Source organism: Danio rerio, chromosome 10 (genome assembly GCF_049306965.1).
Source record: "Danio rerio strain Tuebingen ecotype United States chromosome 10, GRCz12tu, whole genome shotgun sequence".
Lineage (NCBI taxonomy): Eukaryota > Metazoa > Chordata > Actinopteri > Cypriniformes > Danionidae > Danio > Danio rerio.
In genome coordinates, this window is record NC_133185.1 from 30,061,802 (window position 1) to 30,082,025 (window position 20,224).

At 36.2% G+C, this 20,224-nt stretch overlaps 1 long non-coding RNA gene across 1 annotated transcript; it reads right to left on the minus strand.

Moving 5' to 3' along the window:
- Window positions 1-112: 112 nt before the first annotated feature.
- On the minus strand, window positions 113-2,875 carry LOC141376379 (uncharacterized). The gene is made up of 5 exons (XR_012386344.1): window positions 2,785-2,875; window positions 1,957-2,073; window positions 1,823-1,864; window positions 1,416-1,502; window positions 113-1,031 (listed from the first exon to the last, which is right to left on the minus strand). It is a non-coding gene; the product is annotated as an uncharacterized lncRNA (long non-coding RNA).
- Between the last annotated feature and the right edge of the window lie 17,349 nt (window positions 2,876-20,224).

The window sequence follows — 20,224 nt, forward strand, 5'->3', positions numbered from 1 at the left end:
ATACTATAGACATAAAAAAGACACAATTACAAAATATTAACAAAATAAACACTCTTTATTTAAAACATTGGAGATGCTTAAAACAAGCTTAAAAATGTGTAAAAACATTACATTTCAATCATTCAAAATATTTTATTTTAAGAAAAAAAACATTGAAAATGACAAAGCACATTAACATACATGTACAAAACTAATGTAAGTGTCTGACCCGCATATTGTTGAGAAAAAAAACCCAATTGTACTAAGTACTACTGACATTAAACCAGACACAATTACAAAATATTCCATTCTTTAAAACATTAATAATGCTTAAAGCATTTAAGGAAAATGTGTGAAAATTACATTAAGCAATAAAATCAACACATTAAAAATAAATAAATCACACAAAGCACTAGAACATACATGTACAATAAAAATTTAAACTTCTGAATTGCATATTGTTGGAAAAATAAATATTTGTAACTATTAGCCGACTCAGAAACAACCCAACTTTAAAATATTACTAATTCTGGTGTCAAATGCTCAACAAGGTCTGAATTCACATGTTCAAATGCAATTCATCTTTATTTCTATTGCACTTTTACAATGTAGATCAATGATGTCAAAGCAGCTTAACATAGAAGTTCTTATAAATTGAAGCTGCTTCAGTCCAGTTTTCAGAATTGAAGCAGTAAATGTCTCTGCTGAAAGTCCAAACACTGAAGAGCAAATCCACCGATCCACCAATCGTAGCCAAGCAATCCAGTGGCGACAGTGGCATGGAACAAACTTCACCAACTGACGAAAGTGTAGAATAAAATCCCTTGAGAGATACCAGGCTCAGTTGGGCACGACCAGTTCTCCTCTAGCCAAACTTGTGCAAGGCCGCAGTCTAGGCACCAGAGGCTTGAAAGTTCACCAGCGGGTGGTCAGGCTGGCCCATTGGATCAATGCGGAAACTCACTGATCACGTGTGTCTTTTAGGATTCACTCCTCCATGACCACCGCAGCATCTGGTCAGGATTTGGCCCAGTTCAGGATTATGAAGAACTCTGGATAAGGACAAACAGACTAACATAAGCATAGAAGAAGCTTGTTTAAATAAAATGAATCATATACTGGTTAATTATTTTGAAGCATGGCAGCTAGGTTGGGCTAGTTTTCAGCTGGTACTGAGCAACTGGCTCCTGCTCATAACCTGCTCACTACCATGTTTAAAAGATAACTAACCAGAATGTCCTGTTTATTTTTTTCCCTAACAAGGTTTTACAAAAACATTGTAGCATTTGTGATGGGTTGATTCACTGCAGGACAGATTAGACTATTTGTTTTATGTATTCCTAATAAACTAAAACTGACTGAATACTGATACAATTATTGAGAGTGTCTCACCTAATCCAAGTTCTCAGTTAGCTGGTGAAAGAAGGATAACTCACTGTTGTTCATGGTTGTCATTCTCTTCACTACTTCTCCTGTCTTCTTCTGGCTCACTCTGGTTGTTGCTGTGCATTTTGTTTCATCCTCTGGAATTATTTATACAAAAAATTGTATTATTTTATTTATTACAAAATATTTAGGCAACATGAAATGGGGAAAAAGACATTTAATACATTGACAAATGTATGTATCCCAATACTAATTATTGTATTTTGAAATGTCTGACCCATGACAGACCTCAATCTGCTCAAAAATATTATAAACAAAGATGAAAAAAACCCTACTAAATGGTTTAATAAAAAAGGGAAAAAGATTTTTTTATTTAGCTAGCAACTAAACATGTGACACATTTTGTATTAAAAGTAACGTTACTATATTGAGAAACAAATAGATGTACAGTACTTACTGTTGTATGAGGTCCAGTTTGCACAGGTAAGCTCCCAGTATTCTATATTGAGACCATAAAAAAGCCAAAAATACAGATAAGAATACCATGCTACAATCCACAACCTCCACACAACTTTTTTTTTATTTGTTTACCTTGGTTGCTTACTGGTCTTGCTTATTTTTTAAGCATAAGGCTGTGCTGATCAAGATGTTCCTCCGAAATGCTGTTTGTTTCTTCAGACAATACCTGCTGCTGTGCCAGTGCCATATCTAAACAGAAAAAAATATAATGGTAACAATTATGTTAAACCAAATGTCAAGAGTTGTGATAAAAAAATAATTAGCAAACAATAAATAGCAAAAAGGTGGTTATTAGCATAATGCATAGAGGTAAAATTGGTTTTATATTAGCAGATTCAGACTTCCCCCTTCATAATTTAATTTCATAAAAGTATTATTTGCAAACTCTAAATAGCGAAATCATTTTAGCAGCTAATGACTATCAAAGTACAACATGCTCACGGTCAAATAAACAGTGTTAATGTTGATTTCAAGTCATACTGGCATGCTAATTCTGATCGAATATTCAAAGTAACATGGTAAACAGTATAGAGTCTTCTAAATGAACGAATGTGCGAATATAAAACCAACTTTACCTCTATGCATATTGTATAGATTTACGTTAACGTTCTTATAGGTTACATCGCGATGTTATTTTCTCAAGCTAACGTTATAAGTTACTCTAAACCAGAGAAAAATAAGTTCACAACATCTAATATATATAGTATAAATCAATATAAGTTAAACGGTGCACGTTAAAATGAGTTTGAGTCCAATTCAGTATAAACTTAGCTCAGTTTAGCTAACAGTTAACATTACCATTTTAAGATCGCTTCAGCCAATGTTGCCGAGCAAACAAATGCTAATAGAGGTGCTCAAATCAATGTCGAGTGTTGTCAGCACATACAGACGCGCTTTTACCTGGACTATTTGTTGGTCTTTCATTCATATTCTTGTGGGGGAAAACACTCTCTGCCGGACCGTTGTCTCGTGCTAAGTGTCCTCCAAAACTGTCTGCATACCTCTGGTTCCCTCCTAAACCAAAACCCGCTGCAACACCGGTTCCTATGTAAATAAATAAAAAGATGACGAGAACAATGGCTAATAGTCATAAACAGTCTTATTTAAAGTAATAGTAGTGTTAATGTAATAAATTAAATAAAGGTAACATCTTAATAGATGATATATTTCTCAAATGGGCGAAATAACGCCAAGCCAGAGAAAATAATAATAGCCAACTTTATGCTTTACTTTGTTCTATTCTCGTCCACAAAACATTCTGTAAAATGAAACACTGCCTCAGCTTACCAGAGTAAAGTTTGTTAAATCCAGTATGTTCTTCAGGCACACTAATAAATTGTCCTCCAGAATTGCTCCAGGGTCCTCAGGCAAAATGTGGTGCATAGTCGAATCGCCGCAAGGTGGCGTTGAAGCAGTTGTGGAAAATACAGTATAATACACGAATTTTTACAAATACAGTACATCGCTGTATATGTTGTTCGACGTCACACTAAGGTCCCATAATGCAACGGTAAATACAGTTATTTACCGTAAAAGGAATTTGCAGTATTACACTGGGTGAAATACAGTAAAAAACTGTGTAATTTACAGAAATGTCTAACAGTGTAGTGCATCTTGCGTGATGTTGAAACTTAAAATGATTCATTCATTTTCCTTCAACTTAGTCTCTTTATTCATCAGGGTTCACCACAGCGGAATGAACTGCCAACTTATTCATCGTATGTTTTTAACACAGCGGATGCCAATCCAGCTGCAATCAAGTACTGGGAAACATCCATACACTCTTCCATTCAAACACATACACAAATTTAGTTTATTCAATTCACCTATAGCACATGTATTTGGACTGTGGGGGAAGCCAGTGTCCTGACATTTTATCCTACCCATTAGATTATGTTGTATTTGAATGCTTCTGAGGTTGGGGTTAGAGATAGGTGGGTTAGGGTGATATTACAATTTCATTTTACACCACTCCACATTAAAATTTACACCCGTAGCAAAGTCTAATGGGAAGCATATTGTGTCATCAAAATGTGCTTCTTATTGAGTGGGAAGTAGGACGATCTGACATGGTAGGACAAATCGCCAGAGCACCATTGCACGCGGAGGAGACATGCGGAGAATGTGCAAACTCCACAAAAAACAGCCAACTGACCTAGCTGGGACTCACAACCTTCTTGCTGTGAGGTGACAGTGCTAAACACTGAGAGACAGTGTCAGGTTGTCAGTTTTCACAAAATCATGTTTTGTAGTTTACACTGAAGCAACAATAGTTAAATTTTTAAAAAGCACAGTTTAGCTTTCTGTTAAATAAAAGTGTCATGCAAATGTAGCCGGGGGCACATCATATCATGGTTTTGCAGCTGAAATCACAAAACTAAAATTTGCTTACTTGCATACTATGCTGTGAGCTATTACAAAAAAAATAAATAAATAAAAAAAAATAAAATAAAAAATCACATTTAAAAATATTCACTATAGATCTAATCCAGGCTTATTTATGCTGGCATTACTTATTTGCCCATTCGAATACATTTTGGTTAAGTTATAATTTTAGACACAATATTGTGAGTTAATCTGTTTTACCAACAGAGTAGTTGGTTTCAAACAAAGCCAGAGCAGGACCTTAGTACAAGTCAGAGCATTGGTCCCGAATAAATCAAGCGATTTCATGATTCAATCATCAATCAAAGTGTTTTTTTTCTTTAATTGTTTCTAATTATATCAGCCATTCTGAACAAACCAATGAATTACTCATTAAAGGGATAGTTCACCTATAAAATTAAATTCTTCCATTATTTACTCACCCTTCACTTGTTTCAAACTTGAGTTTGCAACTTGACAGTGTGTAATCGGTGAGTAAATATTTATTTTTGGGTGAACTATCTCTTTAAGACAGGGACTTACTGTCACCTGCTGGTGATTTCTGTGCCATATTAATCACTGACAGACAAAAACATCCAAGATAACACCACAAAAACAACATACTCTTTACAAATACTGTTATGCAAATAACTCAACTATTGAGATGTTATTTTCATTGGCTAAACTGAATTTCCTTGAGAGACTTTACTCACACAAGCAACCCCTGAAAAATAAAATCACCCATAACTATGGTATTAATATGATTATGATAATAATAAACAATATGATTATAAACAATTTTGGGTTTAATAGATGCCTAATAGACATCTAAATGTAGATAGCTTAAACATCTAATAGATATCTAAGGATAGCCCAAAACTAGACTAGTTGTCAAATAGACAGATTAGACAGACATTATACATTTGGTCATTCATCTCTGTTTATTTGATGACTAGTCTACTTTTGGCCTATTATTAGACGTCTTTTGGGTTTTCTCTGACAGCCCAAATTTAGCCTTGTTTTCGCCAAGACGACTATGTTTAGACATCTATTAGGCATCTATTAGACATCTTTTAAAAACAAAAAAATGCTTGCTGGGGTTAAACAATACATTTCAACATTGACAGCCATTGAAAAGCAATGCCTAGCATGTTGACAAAATGTTTTTAGGCCTACTAAAAGTGTGAAATGAGTTTTTTCCTTGTCTGCTCCTTTTGACATTGATCAGTCACATGACAAACGCTCTATAATCTGCAGTCCAGCTTGTCTATTTCCAGGGGTCCTGCATCAAAGCGAGCCAAGCAGTCACCATTTAAGGCATCTTTAGCTTGAATCATATTTGATTAAGAGTGTCTAGACTATGACCGACAGGCATGACAGTCTGACAGGGCGCAAGAATATTATTTCTCTCTGTTTTCCAGTGATACCGGACGGAAACGTGTAATTACTCCTCACTGATCTAAGTCTTTTCACCCGTGAACCCTCAGGTCTGTTGAAAATATCCTCAGGCCATTTTTCTTCATTCCCACTACAAAGTAGCATAAAGACTCTGACGACTGCTCGACAAGAAAAAACTGAAGGAGCAGAAGAGATGTGACTGCACTGTGCTCTATATTTCAGTCTCGTTAAGTTGTTGAAATGAAGAACATAAGGTAGTTTCTACATATGAGAGAAAGCAGGCGCAACATTTGAAGCAACTATGTTTCTGCTGCGCCGTGCCTTTTAATCTCCCCACAAGCATCTGTTGGAGACTTTTCACCTGTTAATGCATTAATTAAGCATTTTATCCAATAAACATCAAGGGCTGGCTGCACTACATATGTTTTTTTCAGCATAATCATCAATTGTTTATATGCACAACCCCTAGAGGTTGAAGAAACGGCACTGGATAATAGAGATGGTTGGGCCCAGTGTTCTCAAGTTGAATCACACTGGCATATGATTCTCCGTCACTGCAGGAGTTCGGTTTAATGAGAAGACTGCTATCTGTAGAGGTCTTAAACACAAGAACAGAGAACATGGTGCTGTGATCCCATTTAAACTAATAAAAAATATCTTTTCCAAATGCATGGTGAACCACTTACGACAGCAATTTAATGCATCACCCCATGCAAAAGGTTTGAATTGTTAGTTCACTCTGATGCATTTCTTGGGATGCTCAAGTAAACAGGCTCTAGCTGGATGGGTCTGACCACCGTGCTGAGATTTTCTAAAATCGTGTAGCGAAATTCAAAGGAGATTCAACTTTTACCCTTTATTCTAATCTTTTATTCTAAGATTTTTCTGTAAATGTGTTGCTTCTTAAAAGAAGTTAAACTTTAAAAAGTGCATCTCCAGATCTTTTTATTAAACTTTATTACTCTGTTTCTTGTGTTTTTACCTACTAGGCTGCTTCTCTCTACATGCTAGCTGAAAATACATGTTAGCTGAAAATGTATGACTGACCACATCATAAAACAAATTTCAATTAAATGAATGTACCCTATTTAAGTTCAGCAAGAGGGGTTTTAGGGGGTTCATGATAATAAATTATATTTATGTATCAGTTATAATCCATTTATGACCCTTTAACTACTTTGTGAGCATAGACCAGAAAAGAAAAATATTGTACGTTTTGTTAATCTCTTTTTGAGGAAGAAACTTGGCAGATTATTGCTGAAGTGGGGAAAAATAAAGAAGTTAAATGAATAGTTAAAAAAAATAGACATTTTATTTTATATTGTTGTGAAAATAACAAAAAAAAAACTTTTAAAAAATGTTACAAAAAATATTCTGAAACACATTTTAAGGCTAAAAAACTCAAGCCATAAATCTATACAACATTTGATTTTCAATGTTGACATTTAAATTTTTTTCTAATTATATACATGATTTTTGTGTATATACGCATGTTCACATGGCAGGTGAAAAAAACTTTGAAGAGTTTAGCACATTACAAAGAAACAGTGATTTTTAAACTTTCACAAGCTAACTTTTTGTATTAAAAATGAGCAGCACCAGAAGGTTAAAAAGCAACTCTAGACATAAGGGTTTTTTACACTTCACTATGTGTTGTAATTTGTATGTGTTTACATAACAGAACTGTGCTAAAAGTTACCTTCACATTTTTGAAGGAATTGTATAAGATTTTAAAAATCTACACCAAACTGGGGGTCTAATAATAATAAAAAAAATAATAATAATAATAATATAAAAAAAATAATAATAATAAATAATAATAATAGTTCCTTACATTTCCTTAAGCCTAGTTAACACTACAGGATTTTTAACCCTATTTGAGCCCGATTTGGAAGTTAACAAGCTCGCCATCAGATTGGGCTGTGATCAGGGGAAAAATCTGGTGGTGCTCAGCAGTCTTTATGTGTGAACTACTGAACAACACATCACAGACGAAAATCAAATATCTAGCATGCTGAATATTCCAAAGCAGACGGCCTACTCGACCCAATGTGCGGTCACGTGGTGATTAGCAGCAGCCAATGAGAGAGCATATCAGCATAAGCTGAATGGCCGTTGTGTTCAGGAGCTCAACAGATATGTCTGCGATTAGCCAAAATGGGCAACGATTCACTCGCTTCACTCTGGGTTTAATCTAAAAATATAATCTTTTTGGTAATACAGCCTATAATTACTTACGCTACTAGAGCACCTGCTTTTATTTTCACTTTCATAAACGGGAGCTATTTCGCATCACAGAATATGCTGTTTTGAAAGACATTAGCTGATTGACAATGTTTTTAAACACTCCCTTGAAAGCTTTCAGTGAAGTTTGAAATGCTGTCAGTGATGTCATCAGCACACAAGTGTTCAGCATTTTCTGACGGCTCCTTCCTCAACTTTTTCATTGGCTGTGATTTCGTAGCTTGACTGATCTGTTGGGGAACGAGTTGTTGTCAGATCATGTAGTGTGTGACCCCCCTTTTGTGGATCATTTACGTAGCGTCATGTAGTGTGAATACCACAGCGATTAAAAGACACAAAATCCAGCCATGCAGTGTGTAGGGCAGAGTGATTAAGCTAATTATGATATGGGGATGGTCAGCAGGCCATTCTGGACACAGGCCAGTGGGCAAATTTGGCAAGGATGCTCTTTTTCAAGGGAAATCCTGGGATTTTTAACAACTACAGAAAGTCACAACCTCAGTTTAACATCTCATCAGAAAGACAGTGCTCACTGAGTAGTATAAAGTCCCCATCATTATACTGGGGCATTAGGACCCACACAGAACGCAGGTTGAGCGCCCCCTGCTGGTCTCACTAAAACCACTTTTGGCAGCAACCTAGCTTTTCCATGTGGTCTCCCATTCAGGCACTGACCACATGCAGCACCTCCTTAGAGTTGCAGAGAGCTAGCAGCTGGCATTTGCAGTGGTGATTCTTGGCTGCCCGGGGCCCTAAGCAAATATAAGCACCATATATTATTGGCTGATATTGAAGGGGGAGGGGTGTTTGCAACAGTGATTAAAGACCAGAACGGGCGTGGTTGCAGGTTGATTTTTGTGGGGCATTTTGGGGCCTTGCAAAATTTGTTGGCCCCACGCACCTTTGCAAATTAAACATATAGGGCGAGTATTTGTCATTAATCATTTAGGGTACTGTTTTGTAAGCTTAGCTACATTTTAATTCATGAGTCCCATGGATGTTTTACTTCAGTACAGATGCTGCAAGTAAGCAGTATTCACTATATTTTGAAATGCAGCCAAACTGAATTCAGATCTTGACCCTCATGTTCATACAGCTTAAAGCCAGCATGCCTTGAGGTAAACATGAGCTAGTAGGAAATCCATGAGTGACACTAATAACCACTTATTTATAGTTAGGCTGAAAAAAATAGGCAGATTCAGGGGGGAAATGGGAAATTGGTGTCACAGACGCTGAATCATTGCATTGCAGTTATTTTTCCCTGTATGAATTGGGAACTCAAACCTTGCCGTGAAGAGCAAGTCAGGACAACTGCTTTGTGAAAGGTAATGGGCTGCTTTTCTGTTCCGCTCCACAATCTCCTGATTTTTTTTAGAGCTAGTTCTCTGCAAAGCTTATTTTAAAGTGAAAAAACAAGTGGACTTGTTAACCCTGATATTTCTAACACGACTGCTGGCTTTATTGGAGTCGTCTTGGCAATGTGTGCATTACTGCGAGCTTTGCCTGTCCTAAGAAATAAAACAAGCAAAACAAACTTTGGTCTAATGCAAATATGATTATGCCTGGATTAGATAATCGCCCTTTACCTTCTTTTGGTGATTTAAGGACTCAGTGGGATTTCAAAGTGAATTTGTTTGGATAGCTGAGGTTATTTGCAAGCTGGAACATGGCTCCAAGCTAAAAGCCTATCAGACAGGTTCAGTTTCAACAGACAGAGGAAAGCAAAGGACAGAACAAGAAAATCTCAACTAGCCTCAAGCATGCCTTAATCCGCTCAACTCTTTGTTTCAATAAGGTGTGCTTTTTCTTTGTCTGTGAAATTATTCATGAGTTAATGATACTTTAAAACAAATATGTTATGTAATGTGTTACCAGCAAACCAAATTCAGGTTTTCTAGGCTTAGAGCAAAATGGCTTACAATGCAATTTATTCATTTTAATGCAGCATGGCAGATTGGTTTATGGCTATTTAACATTGAGACATTTTGTAAATTTGATACAGTATGTCTGACATAATAGGCTAAATGATTTTAGTTTTTTAAATGAGCGAGTCAATGAATAATTAAAATCAACCAATTTGTTTAAACACACCGAGTGAGTCACTGAATCTCTGCTCTGAGACAAAACTGTTTGTTCTGAGGCTTTATTTACAACCAATTTTTATGAATGAACAAGTAAACGCAAAGTTGACCAAATAGCAAAGTAAAGTATACTTAAAGTAGTTTGATGGATTGTTTTTTGTTTTACTTTGTTTATTGCTTAAAAAATTACAGCATGTCCTTCATATTTACTGTTGCTAACCTGCATGCTTGAAGTTAAAACTCACATTTTTTAACATGTTCTTGTGCTGCTAACATACCATCAAAATACTCATATTTAACTGTCAGCTAAGTCTGACTCTAAAGTGAAAGAACACTTTGGTGGAAGAATGCAATAATCTGAAATGACAGCAGTGAAAATGAAAGCACTGTTGTCATTAACATTAATCAACAACAAAAGACTAAATTAAAGCATAACGACTGAAATGGCAGAAAACATTCACTTGAGAATAACGTTTTTAAAACTACTGTAAATTGTAGATTATGAGCCTATTTACACTCACCGGTCACTTTATTAGGTACACCTTACTATAGCCAGGTTAGACCCTCTTTTGTCTTTAGAGCTGCCATAATCCTTTGTGGCATTGAATAAACAAGGTATTGAAAATATTCCTCAGAGATTTTGGTCCATATTGACATGATTGCATCACACAGTTGTTAAAGATTTGTCAGCTGCAGATCCATGATGCCAATCTCCCATTCCACCACATCCCAAAGGGGCTCTATTGGATTTAGATCTGGTGACTGTAGAAGCCATTTGAGTACAGTGAACTCATTGTCATGTTCAAGAAAAAAGTCTGAGAGGATTCATGCTTTATGACATGGCACGTTATCCTGCGAGAAGTAGCCATCAGAAGATGCGTACACTGTGGTCATAAAGAAATAGACATGGGCAGCAACAAAGCTCAGGTAGGCTGTGGCATTGACACTGTGCTCAATTGGTACTAAAGGGCCTAAAGTGTGTCAAGAAAATATCTCCCACACCGCTACAGTTTGCAGTTTCTAAAATACTCAGTCCAGCCTGTCTTGCACCAACCATGCCACGTTCTTACCTATTCTGATGCTCAGTTTGAACTGCTGCAGATCTTCTTGACCATGTCTACATGGCTAAATTCATTAAGTTGCTGCCATGTGATTGGCTGATTAAAAATTAGCCTTAATGAGCAGCTGTACAGGTGTACCTAATAAAGTGGCCGGTGAATGAATGTGCATAACTGAGCGCAGCCAAATGCTGTAGTGTGTTTAATGCCTGGGCATTAACATCAAACTTTTTCCATCTTTGTGAAAGATTATGGGAATCACTATTGACCAATAATAGATTAACAGAGGACATTCCCCTATATATGGATAACACAGCTTAAAAATTATGCACTATACCAAGGGTTGGCAAACTCGATCCTGAAGTGCCAGTGTCCGGCACAGTTTACCTCCAACTCTAATCAAACACACCTGCTTATAGATTTCTTGTGATCTTAAAGACACTGATTAGCATTTTCAGGTGTGTTTGACTAGTGTTGGAACAAAACTCTGCAGGGACACCAGCCCTCGAGGATCAAGTTTGCCCATCCCTGCACTATACTCAACCATGCACAGATGAACTTTTCAAAGCATTGAATCATTTGAACTAATTGCGTCATGAATGGATTCACTGGTTCAAAACATTTGAAAGACCACATGCTGGCAACACAGTCACTGGAAACAACTAAAAAGAAGCAGAGCACAGAAACTTTAAAACACTAAGTATCTGTTATGATTTTTTACTAACTTCACTTGAAGTTTGACAGTTTTATATGTGCTCTGTCAATATATAATAGTCAATATATTATTTCTGAGTGGACAATTTTTAAACAAATTATTTACAAATTTTATGTTCACAGTGACAACCCACATGGAAAGAACCTATATAAACATATAAGTTATATAATATATAATTTAATAAAATATGTAATATTATAAAAGGTTTTGATATAGGTTTCTAAAATATGTGACATGTATAAAATTGGCCATTTTCCTATATCATATGTACATATACGCACATATATGGGTACATTTCTTTTCACCTATGTTAGAAAAAATATTAAAAAACAGATGCTAGACAGCATTATTTAAAATTAATTTGAATTTTTATTTACTTAATCAAATAGTACAATAAATAAATACAGTACAAGAACAAAAATAAGAGAATAAACAACAATAAAGGAAAGAAGAAAAAAACATTGTTTTTCATATCTTTCTTTTCCACTATCTTCATATAAGAAAGAATTGACCTTGTAAACGTTTCAGAAAAACATGTAGACATCATAGCTTTCCATCTCCTCTCACTTATTTGTCATAGTTAAAATCCATAACATGCCAATAACAAGTGATACCAAATTTAAGTGGCACATACATACGTTTTTTGCACTTTTTAAAGTTACTTCTTAGTTATTGACTTGATAATAGAAAATATAACCTAGTCAAGGCATCATGTATGACAGTTGCCAAAGTGAGATATGAGCTATATAGATGACATATCATGTATGAACATAAAGGGCGTATATGTGGATATGAGGAAACAATACAGGAGACCTATTTGGCCTGTATTTGCACATATATGCACCTCAGTATTGCCTATATGTGGCATATATACACATATATGCAGCATATATATTATCATATATGTGCATATATACTGCATATAGGTTTCATATATGCACATATATCCTCATATAGTTTCTTTAGTATAGTTCTTTCTAAACTAACAAAAAACACATCTGTTGTGTACATAGCTGGCCAAAATGCTGAAAAAAAAAGTTAATGTTGAAATAGTTGCATTAATACCCTTGTTAAACAACATTAGCAAATCTACATTCAAGTCATTCTGTTTATCCAACACAATCTCACGGCAATTCGTAACTTTTTCATTTAGTGGCTAATTCGTATGAATTCGTACGATCTAATTCGTACAATTTAGTATGATTTGCTTATCCCCCAATGACGGTTGGGGTTAGGGGTGGGGTCAGGTGCCACGCCTCCTTTTTAAAATCGTACCATTTCGTACGACTGAACTCGTACGAATTCGTACGAATTAGCCACTAAACTGGCAAAACGTAAAATACTTACGTTTTCTCGTGAGATCAGGCTGGTTTATCTGAGCAGAGACATTTTAAACCATATACAAAACATTCATAATCTTTATGCAACCAAACATTAAGTTTGAGAAACAATTAATTCACATCTGAAAACTTCCCGCTCTCTGCTTCTAACAACAGCAGTTTTAACACGAACTTGAGCACATTTACATCGGACTTCATCTTGAGTTTCCCCAAGCTTTGTTGTTGTCATCTGAAATGTTGGAAAAACTTTTCCCAATTATCGTCTCATGAAACTGACAATTTCCCTATTTAAACTGTCTGAGATGTCTTTTCTCAACATGCGTCAGCAGAAGACAAAAAGAGTGAATTTGGCACAAGTGAAAATGCTCTGTAAACATGCCTCTGTTGTCGGTACGTCTCTGAATCTGGCGCATGGTGTTATAAGCTTGTGACGTATAGCGGCATCTGTTCCAAAGTGGTGTGTTTAACATCCACAGTGTGTGTGTGCGTGTCTGTCTGGAGGCAAAGGCAGATGTTTTGCGTGGAGATGAGGCCTGGTTAGTGTGTCTAATCTGGGTATTATTCAGTAGACTGTGTGGGTATAATCACCCCTAACTCTCTCATGTCTCCGAGCAGAAACAGGGGAATGATAATCCAGCATCTCCCTTATATAACCAGCCGTCTTTCTGTCAGTCCACTTGTTTTAGAAGTCAAAGCAATTGGTGCTGCTGGAGTGTGGGTTCTCTGGTGGGTCGGTACGCTTTAGGATGTAAACACCCGTGTTAATTCAGAGGGATTATGAGTAGTTTCATTTGCTTGTAAGTTATTCGTCCTGCACGTTTGATTCGGTTGAAGTCGACCGAGAGATTGACCTTGAGGATCCACTTGTGGTTTGCTCGGTTTAATTGCTCATCAGTCTTTAGTGGTGGAATGTGATTGGCATCATTTTCAAATCTGAAAATCACAAGAGACAATTGAAAATAGCGATAATGTGAAGAGCTGGGACATGCTTCACAATTTATGCGAGCGGCTTTGAGATGATATTGTGCATTTGCATACTAGTCAATCTGACAAAACATCTTTTTTTATGATGTGGAGACTTTGCATGAATTCCAGTGGAACCTTGTTTCCATCCCAGAATAATAAAAACTAAACGATGATCATAAAAAAAGTTAATCATAACTTTTTATCTATAAATTCAGTTTTTTTTTTCATTTTACATATTTTGATCTCTTTTAAGTTATTATAATTTTATTTTTACTTTAAACTAATAAGATGTTAATTGGGGGTATGGTGGCTCAGTGGTTAGCACAGTTGCTTCACAGCAAGAAGGTTGCTGGTTTAAGTACCAGCTGCACCAGTTAGCATTTCTGTAAATACTGTATATATTTCTGTATAAGGAGTTTGCATGTTCTCCACATGTTGGATTTCCTCCGAGTGCTCTGGCTTCCCCCACAGTTCAAAGACATGCTATAAGTGAACTGGTTAACTAAACTGGCCTTAGTGTATGACAGTAGTCAAAAAATTATTGTTTGTTGTTTTATTTATCTGAGTTTGAAAGAAGTTTTATTTTGAAAAATCATTTATTTTGAAAAATGACTGTATTCTCTTGCTTACATCTCGGTCACTTGAGCGCCCAAATTTAGCCCACAAGCAGCAAAATGAGTAAGAAATGGTCCAATTTCACTGAGTGGTACAGTACACTAGGGTATGGTTCGGTATGCTTTTATGGCCATTTCCACTGTCAAAAGGTACCAAAACTGAACCGTACCATACCAATTTTTTGGGTACTTTTTAGAAAGGGTACCTACAGTAGCATAACTAAAGGTACTAAATGGCAGAGCAAGACGTGCAGCTGGACATTGGTTTACAGAGATATGTCACTAGCTCGTGCACAAGCCAGGAGAATGAAAACAAAGGATTTTAATAATATACTCCTTAATAATATATACATATAATAATGAGCCATGGTTGACCTGAGCTCAAACAAACTTTGTCATCATCTTGATGAACAGCCACAAAGCCAAGAAGAAGAGCAGAAACTACCCTGTCCCCCATAGTTGTTTACAAGGCTGTTTGAAGCGTGAGCGGTTTCGCTTTCTTGCTTGTGCTAACCGCACATCTATATTTCAAATAACAAACTTCTTTGTGAGCGTGATTATTGAAGTGCTTCTGACATCCGATTCTGTCAAAAACAAACAAATGCGAGCCTGAGAAGCAAAAGACAAAGGAGAAGCCAGAAAAAAAAACAAAGGAGCAAATTATTTTTTTCGCAAACATGAACAAACTGCCATGTTTAACTTTTGTCATCACCTTATGGACTATTATGAAGTGGAAAAACGGATTTACTTTCTAACAGAGGTTATATGTGCTGGTGAAGATTAAAGATACAGATAAAAGGTTTGCACTGATTAGGCTATGTGTTGTGTGTTGTTTTTGAACAAAATAAAGCCTAAATGTATGCTGTGTGTAGTTTTTCTGTATTTGGTAACTTTTCGGAGACTGTAAGAGTCTGTATGTGTTTATTTATGTTGCATTTATTTATTTATTTATTTATTTTATAAAATTATAGATGTTACCGTAGGCTATTTTGCACACTATTGTTCTGCAGTTATAATCAAATCATGTACGTAGAAAGGATAGCAATGAACATTTATACATAAGTATTTATGTGTATAAAGCATCTGTTTTGTGAGAAGTGCTTCTCATATGATATGTGAACGAACTGTACAGCTTTATTGTAGACATTTTCTTGAGCGAGAATGACGTCAATTGAAACTTTGTCATACTCAACACCCATCAAAAGGATACCACTGGTAAAGCAAGCCTGATAAAGGTGACCTGTACTGACCTGTACCATACCGTACTGTACCACTCAGTGGAAATGGGCCAAAAGAGACGTCTTTGAAAAGTCTCTTTGCTAAGGGAAAAAAGCCCTGTGAAGGACTCGCGAACTGCCAAGCAATATACCCACAACTCATTTGTCAACAAATCAGGTGAATCCACCATATCTGTGCAAGAATTTCAACAGCTGGAGATCGCAAATGACGGCAGCCTTAAGGGCTGTCCGCATATCACGTCTTTTCTAGAGTTTGCACAAGTTATTTCCATTGAAGGTGTGTGGCACAAGCAGCGTGACCTGGTCACGACTACCACATGCAGACAGTTGAATGAATGCTGGGAGCGAACAGCGAGTCACGTGACAAGAACTAACCGATCAGCTTCAGCTTGTATGAAATACACACATTTTGGTATATTGTCTCAGATGAACACAGAACACCCAATCACTGCAGTGTTTTGTACCCCACCGGTCTGCAGTAAAATTGACAAGCGATGACCGGTTCGTAGTGATTAAAAGGTTGGGGACCACTGGTGTATGAGTGTGTATGCGAATGTGAGAGTGTATGGGTGTTTCTTATTACTGGGTTGTGGCTGGAAGGGCATCCACAACATATGTAGTTGGTGGCACATTCGCTGTGGTGACCCCTGACAAATAAGGGGACTAAGCTGAAGGAAAATAAACAAGTGAATGAGCATGTTTATTGGAAAAGAATTGTGTAACGCATAAGCTCAGAACTACAAGATATATAATTGAACAAAAAACAGAATTAAAATGTCAATTTCAAATTGCATGAAGCAATCTCCAAATGTGAAAGAAAATGATCTGAACTGGAAATAAAATAAAAGTCAGAATTTAAAAAATTAAAAAAAAAAAACTAATTTATATTTTATTGAGAGATGAACTGAGTAAATAATAAAAAAAAAAGATGTAAAATTATTCTGTGTGAAAAGATATCAACTCAGAACTGAAAGTCAGAAAAATAGTCAGAATAGTTGAATGATTTAAATGCAGAACTACTATAAGATCTGCAATATTTGAAGTCAATGCGACATACTGTACAGCATTCAGAAGAAAATAGTCAAAACTGTGGGATTAAATGTAAAATTGCTTGGGGCGAAAAAGTCCAAATAAAGCCCTTTTCTTTTCTTTTTATCCTGTGGGGAAAACAGGATTACACAGAGAAATGTATGATAAAAATAAAACAAATAAATGAATAATTAAAACTACACACATCAATGGGACGCAAGCTGTTTGTACTAATGTGTGCAAATGAGATTGCACAATTTTGTTCAAATTAGCCACTTGATTTTCAAAACATAATGCAGTTATGAATAGACTGTTTAATGTGACAGTGTGTAAATGCATGTGCAGCTGGCCATGTAACCTATTTTTCTAACCCGCTATGCATTAAACATACTCAAAAGTTGAAGTAATTTACTAAATATATGCTAATTATTTTCACTGTGCATTTGAAGCACTTTCAAACATGAAAAAAACAAAGCGCTCACATTTACCGAAACACCCACAGCATAAAAGCAGAGAAATGCATGATGTTTACAAGACCCCCCTCTCTGATGAATCCAGCCTATTCTTGGAGATGTCACCATACAACAAAGAAAAAAAAAGGGCCCAGAAATGAAAGCGTCATTATGTTTCGATCATATAAGCCGGATTCTTGGAACACAGCCTGTAAACAAGCTTTGGATCATGCAATCGGATTGCGTCGTCTTCTGTGCAGTTGTCTCCGCAAAAGAACAAATAATGCATTTGGAAATTCTATAGTGTCTTAAATTGTTTGCCTTCAGCAGGAGTGTCCTTTTGTGTGCTTCTTCCACAAGTAATGGAACAAACAATGATGTAACTATCAAAAACTGGAACACTGCATAACATTGCAACTGTACTCCTGTGGAAGGGAAGACTGGCTTGTGCAAAGCTTGTTTTCCTTCATTATATGTGCATATGGCAGTAATTCCCGTCGAACTGTTCAATTAAGTGTCAAACATGGGAGATTTTAAAAGGAACAGAAATTACCATCAGTTGTAATTCACATAAATTTGCATAAAAAAATTGGGAGTGAAGAGCTTTTCAGAAAACAAATTCTTCTCTCTTTGAGGAATTACCAGCCTGATCTCACGAGAAAACGTAAGTATTTTACGTTTTGCCAGATTAGTGGCTAATTCGTACGAATTTGTACGAGTTCAGTCGTACGAAATGGTACGATTTTAAAAAGGAGGCGTGGCACCTGACCCCACCCCTAACCCCAACCGTCATTGGGGGATAAGCAAATCATACTAAATTGTACGAATTAGACAGTGCGAATTCATACGAATTAGCCAATAAATGAAAAAGTTACGAATTGCCGTGAGATTGTGTTGGAATTACATAAACATTACTTTATCAAATAGACATAACAATATTATTAGAGGTAACATCTTTACTATTATCAGTATGTACAATATACCTGTTATGCATTATTCTTCTTATTTTACATGACACAATGTGTTTTAGTCACACATACAACATAAGATTTACACTCTACATGGACAACGTTAACATGTATGAGCACAATACAGACCACTAGAACCTCCGACCCATCCGGTCATCTCGAACACCATTAAAATAATCAGATTTATTGCTTTTATTAAGATATCCTCCGGTTAAAAGATTTTGCTTAACTAAATATAAAACTAAAATAAAAATCAAGATTTTTTTCCTATTAATTAGCATTCTTTATAAAATGATTCCACGAAGATGCTATAACAACAATTGTAAAAAAAAAAAACATTATGAATTAATAAAATTCACAAGTATTCATGATCATAAAAATCAAATATTAAAAATATCTAAGCAAGATTTATGTCATGGCTTCAAAAACAGTCTTGCACTGTGGATTTCATTTCAGTTCTATATGGGCAATTGTAAAAACATACAATGAAACATTAAGTTACAAATCATATATTTCTATTTGTAGCCTGGTAGACTGAGGGTGTGTTCACACTTGTACAGTGGTTTTTCTGGACCAAACAATATAGTTCTGGTTCGCTTTGAGTTTTTAATCCAAACCTATAGACCCTTTTCTGAATGCAGCTATGGCGACCATCGCCTTCCGGTCGGATGGTTAGAACTTCCGTTTACAGCATTTACAACTGGTAAATCGCAATCCGAAAATGGGTATCAGTACCATTTTGAGTAAGCTGTTATATTCTACTTCTATGAGATGTGGTTCAAGCGCAAGAGAAAAACATTCCCCTAATTTAATGTCTGCCTTCAGATCAGACGCTGAAATATATATCGTCAGTGTTCCCAACCTGTCAGGTGTTATACAGAGCTCTCCCAGGTGCACACACACAACACTCTTAATACATCACTGTATTATAAAGAGCAAACCATATTACTAGCATAAAAATGAGTATGTAAATATGCAATTTCTAACAAATAAAAGTAAGCTACTCCTACTCTGCTGGCTGATTTGCATGTTGATTCTCATCAGGAGCCATTATGTTTCATTTAGTTAGTTTGTGTTGTGTAGTATTTACCACTGTATGTGTTTTTCTGTCATTTCAAAATGCCACTTTTTTTTCACTTTGTGTCGGTTTTTCAATCAATGTGTCGGTGGGAAAGTACAGGTTTTGTGTGTGTGTGTCAAACATTTTGGTCAATTACATTTGTTTGGGTTGGTTATAAGTTGGTTATGTAAGAGAAAATGTTAACTTTAGCGAAGTGACGAAGCTCCATTTAAATGGCACAAGATGCCATCTGACGATAAGGGTAAATTACAGTGATTGTTTTTCATTCCCATTAGATCACATTTTTTAAATAATCATCCAGAAGGTGGCACTGATCAGCAACAGGATTAGTTCAAAGACCTTAATACATACCTGCGAACATTTGTCTCTAAACATCTGGGATGCGGTGTTTGGCATGGGAGGCTTGGTGTTGGGGGGGTGAATAACACAGTTGAGAGCCGGGTTTCGGGCGGCCGCTGCGATCAGAGACCAGATCAAAGTCGATGTCCCGGGAAGAATTTTACAGACTGTACCAAAAAGCTGAGGACCCAGTGGGAAGGAGGGCAAAATTCCAGGAGTTTTCCAGGAGAAATAACAAAACGAGAGGGTGGTGGGAGATTGGTCTGAAACACGAGAGACTGCCAGGAAAAATGAGAGTTGGCAGGTATGCGTTAATAGCAATTAAAACTGTCATTTTAAAGCTGTCCAAATGTGACTCTTAATATGCATAAAGCTGATGATTTGGAAGTTCTAAGCATCCTCTTTACGCATACACACAACGTGTCAAGGGTAATGTTGGCATTCCATGAAAAA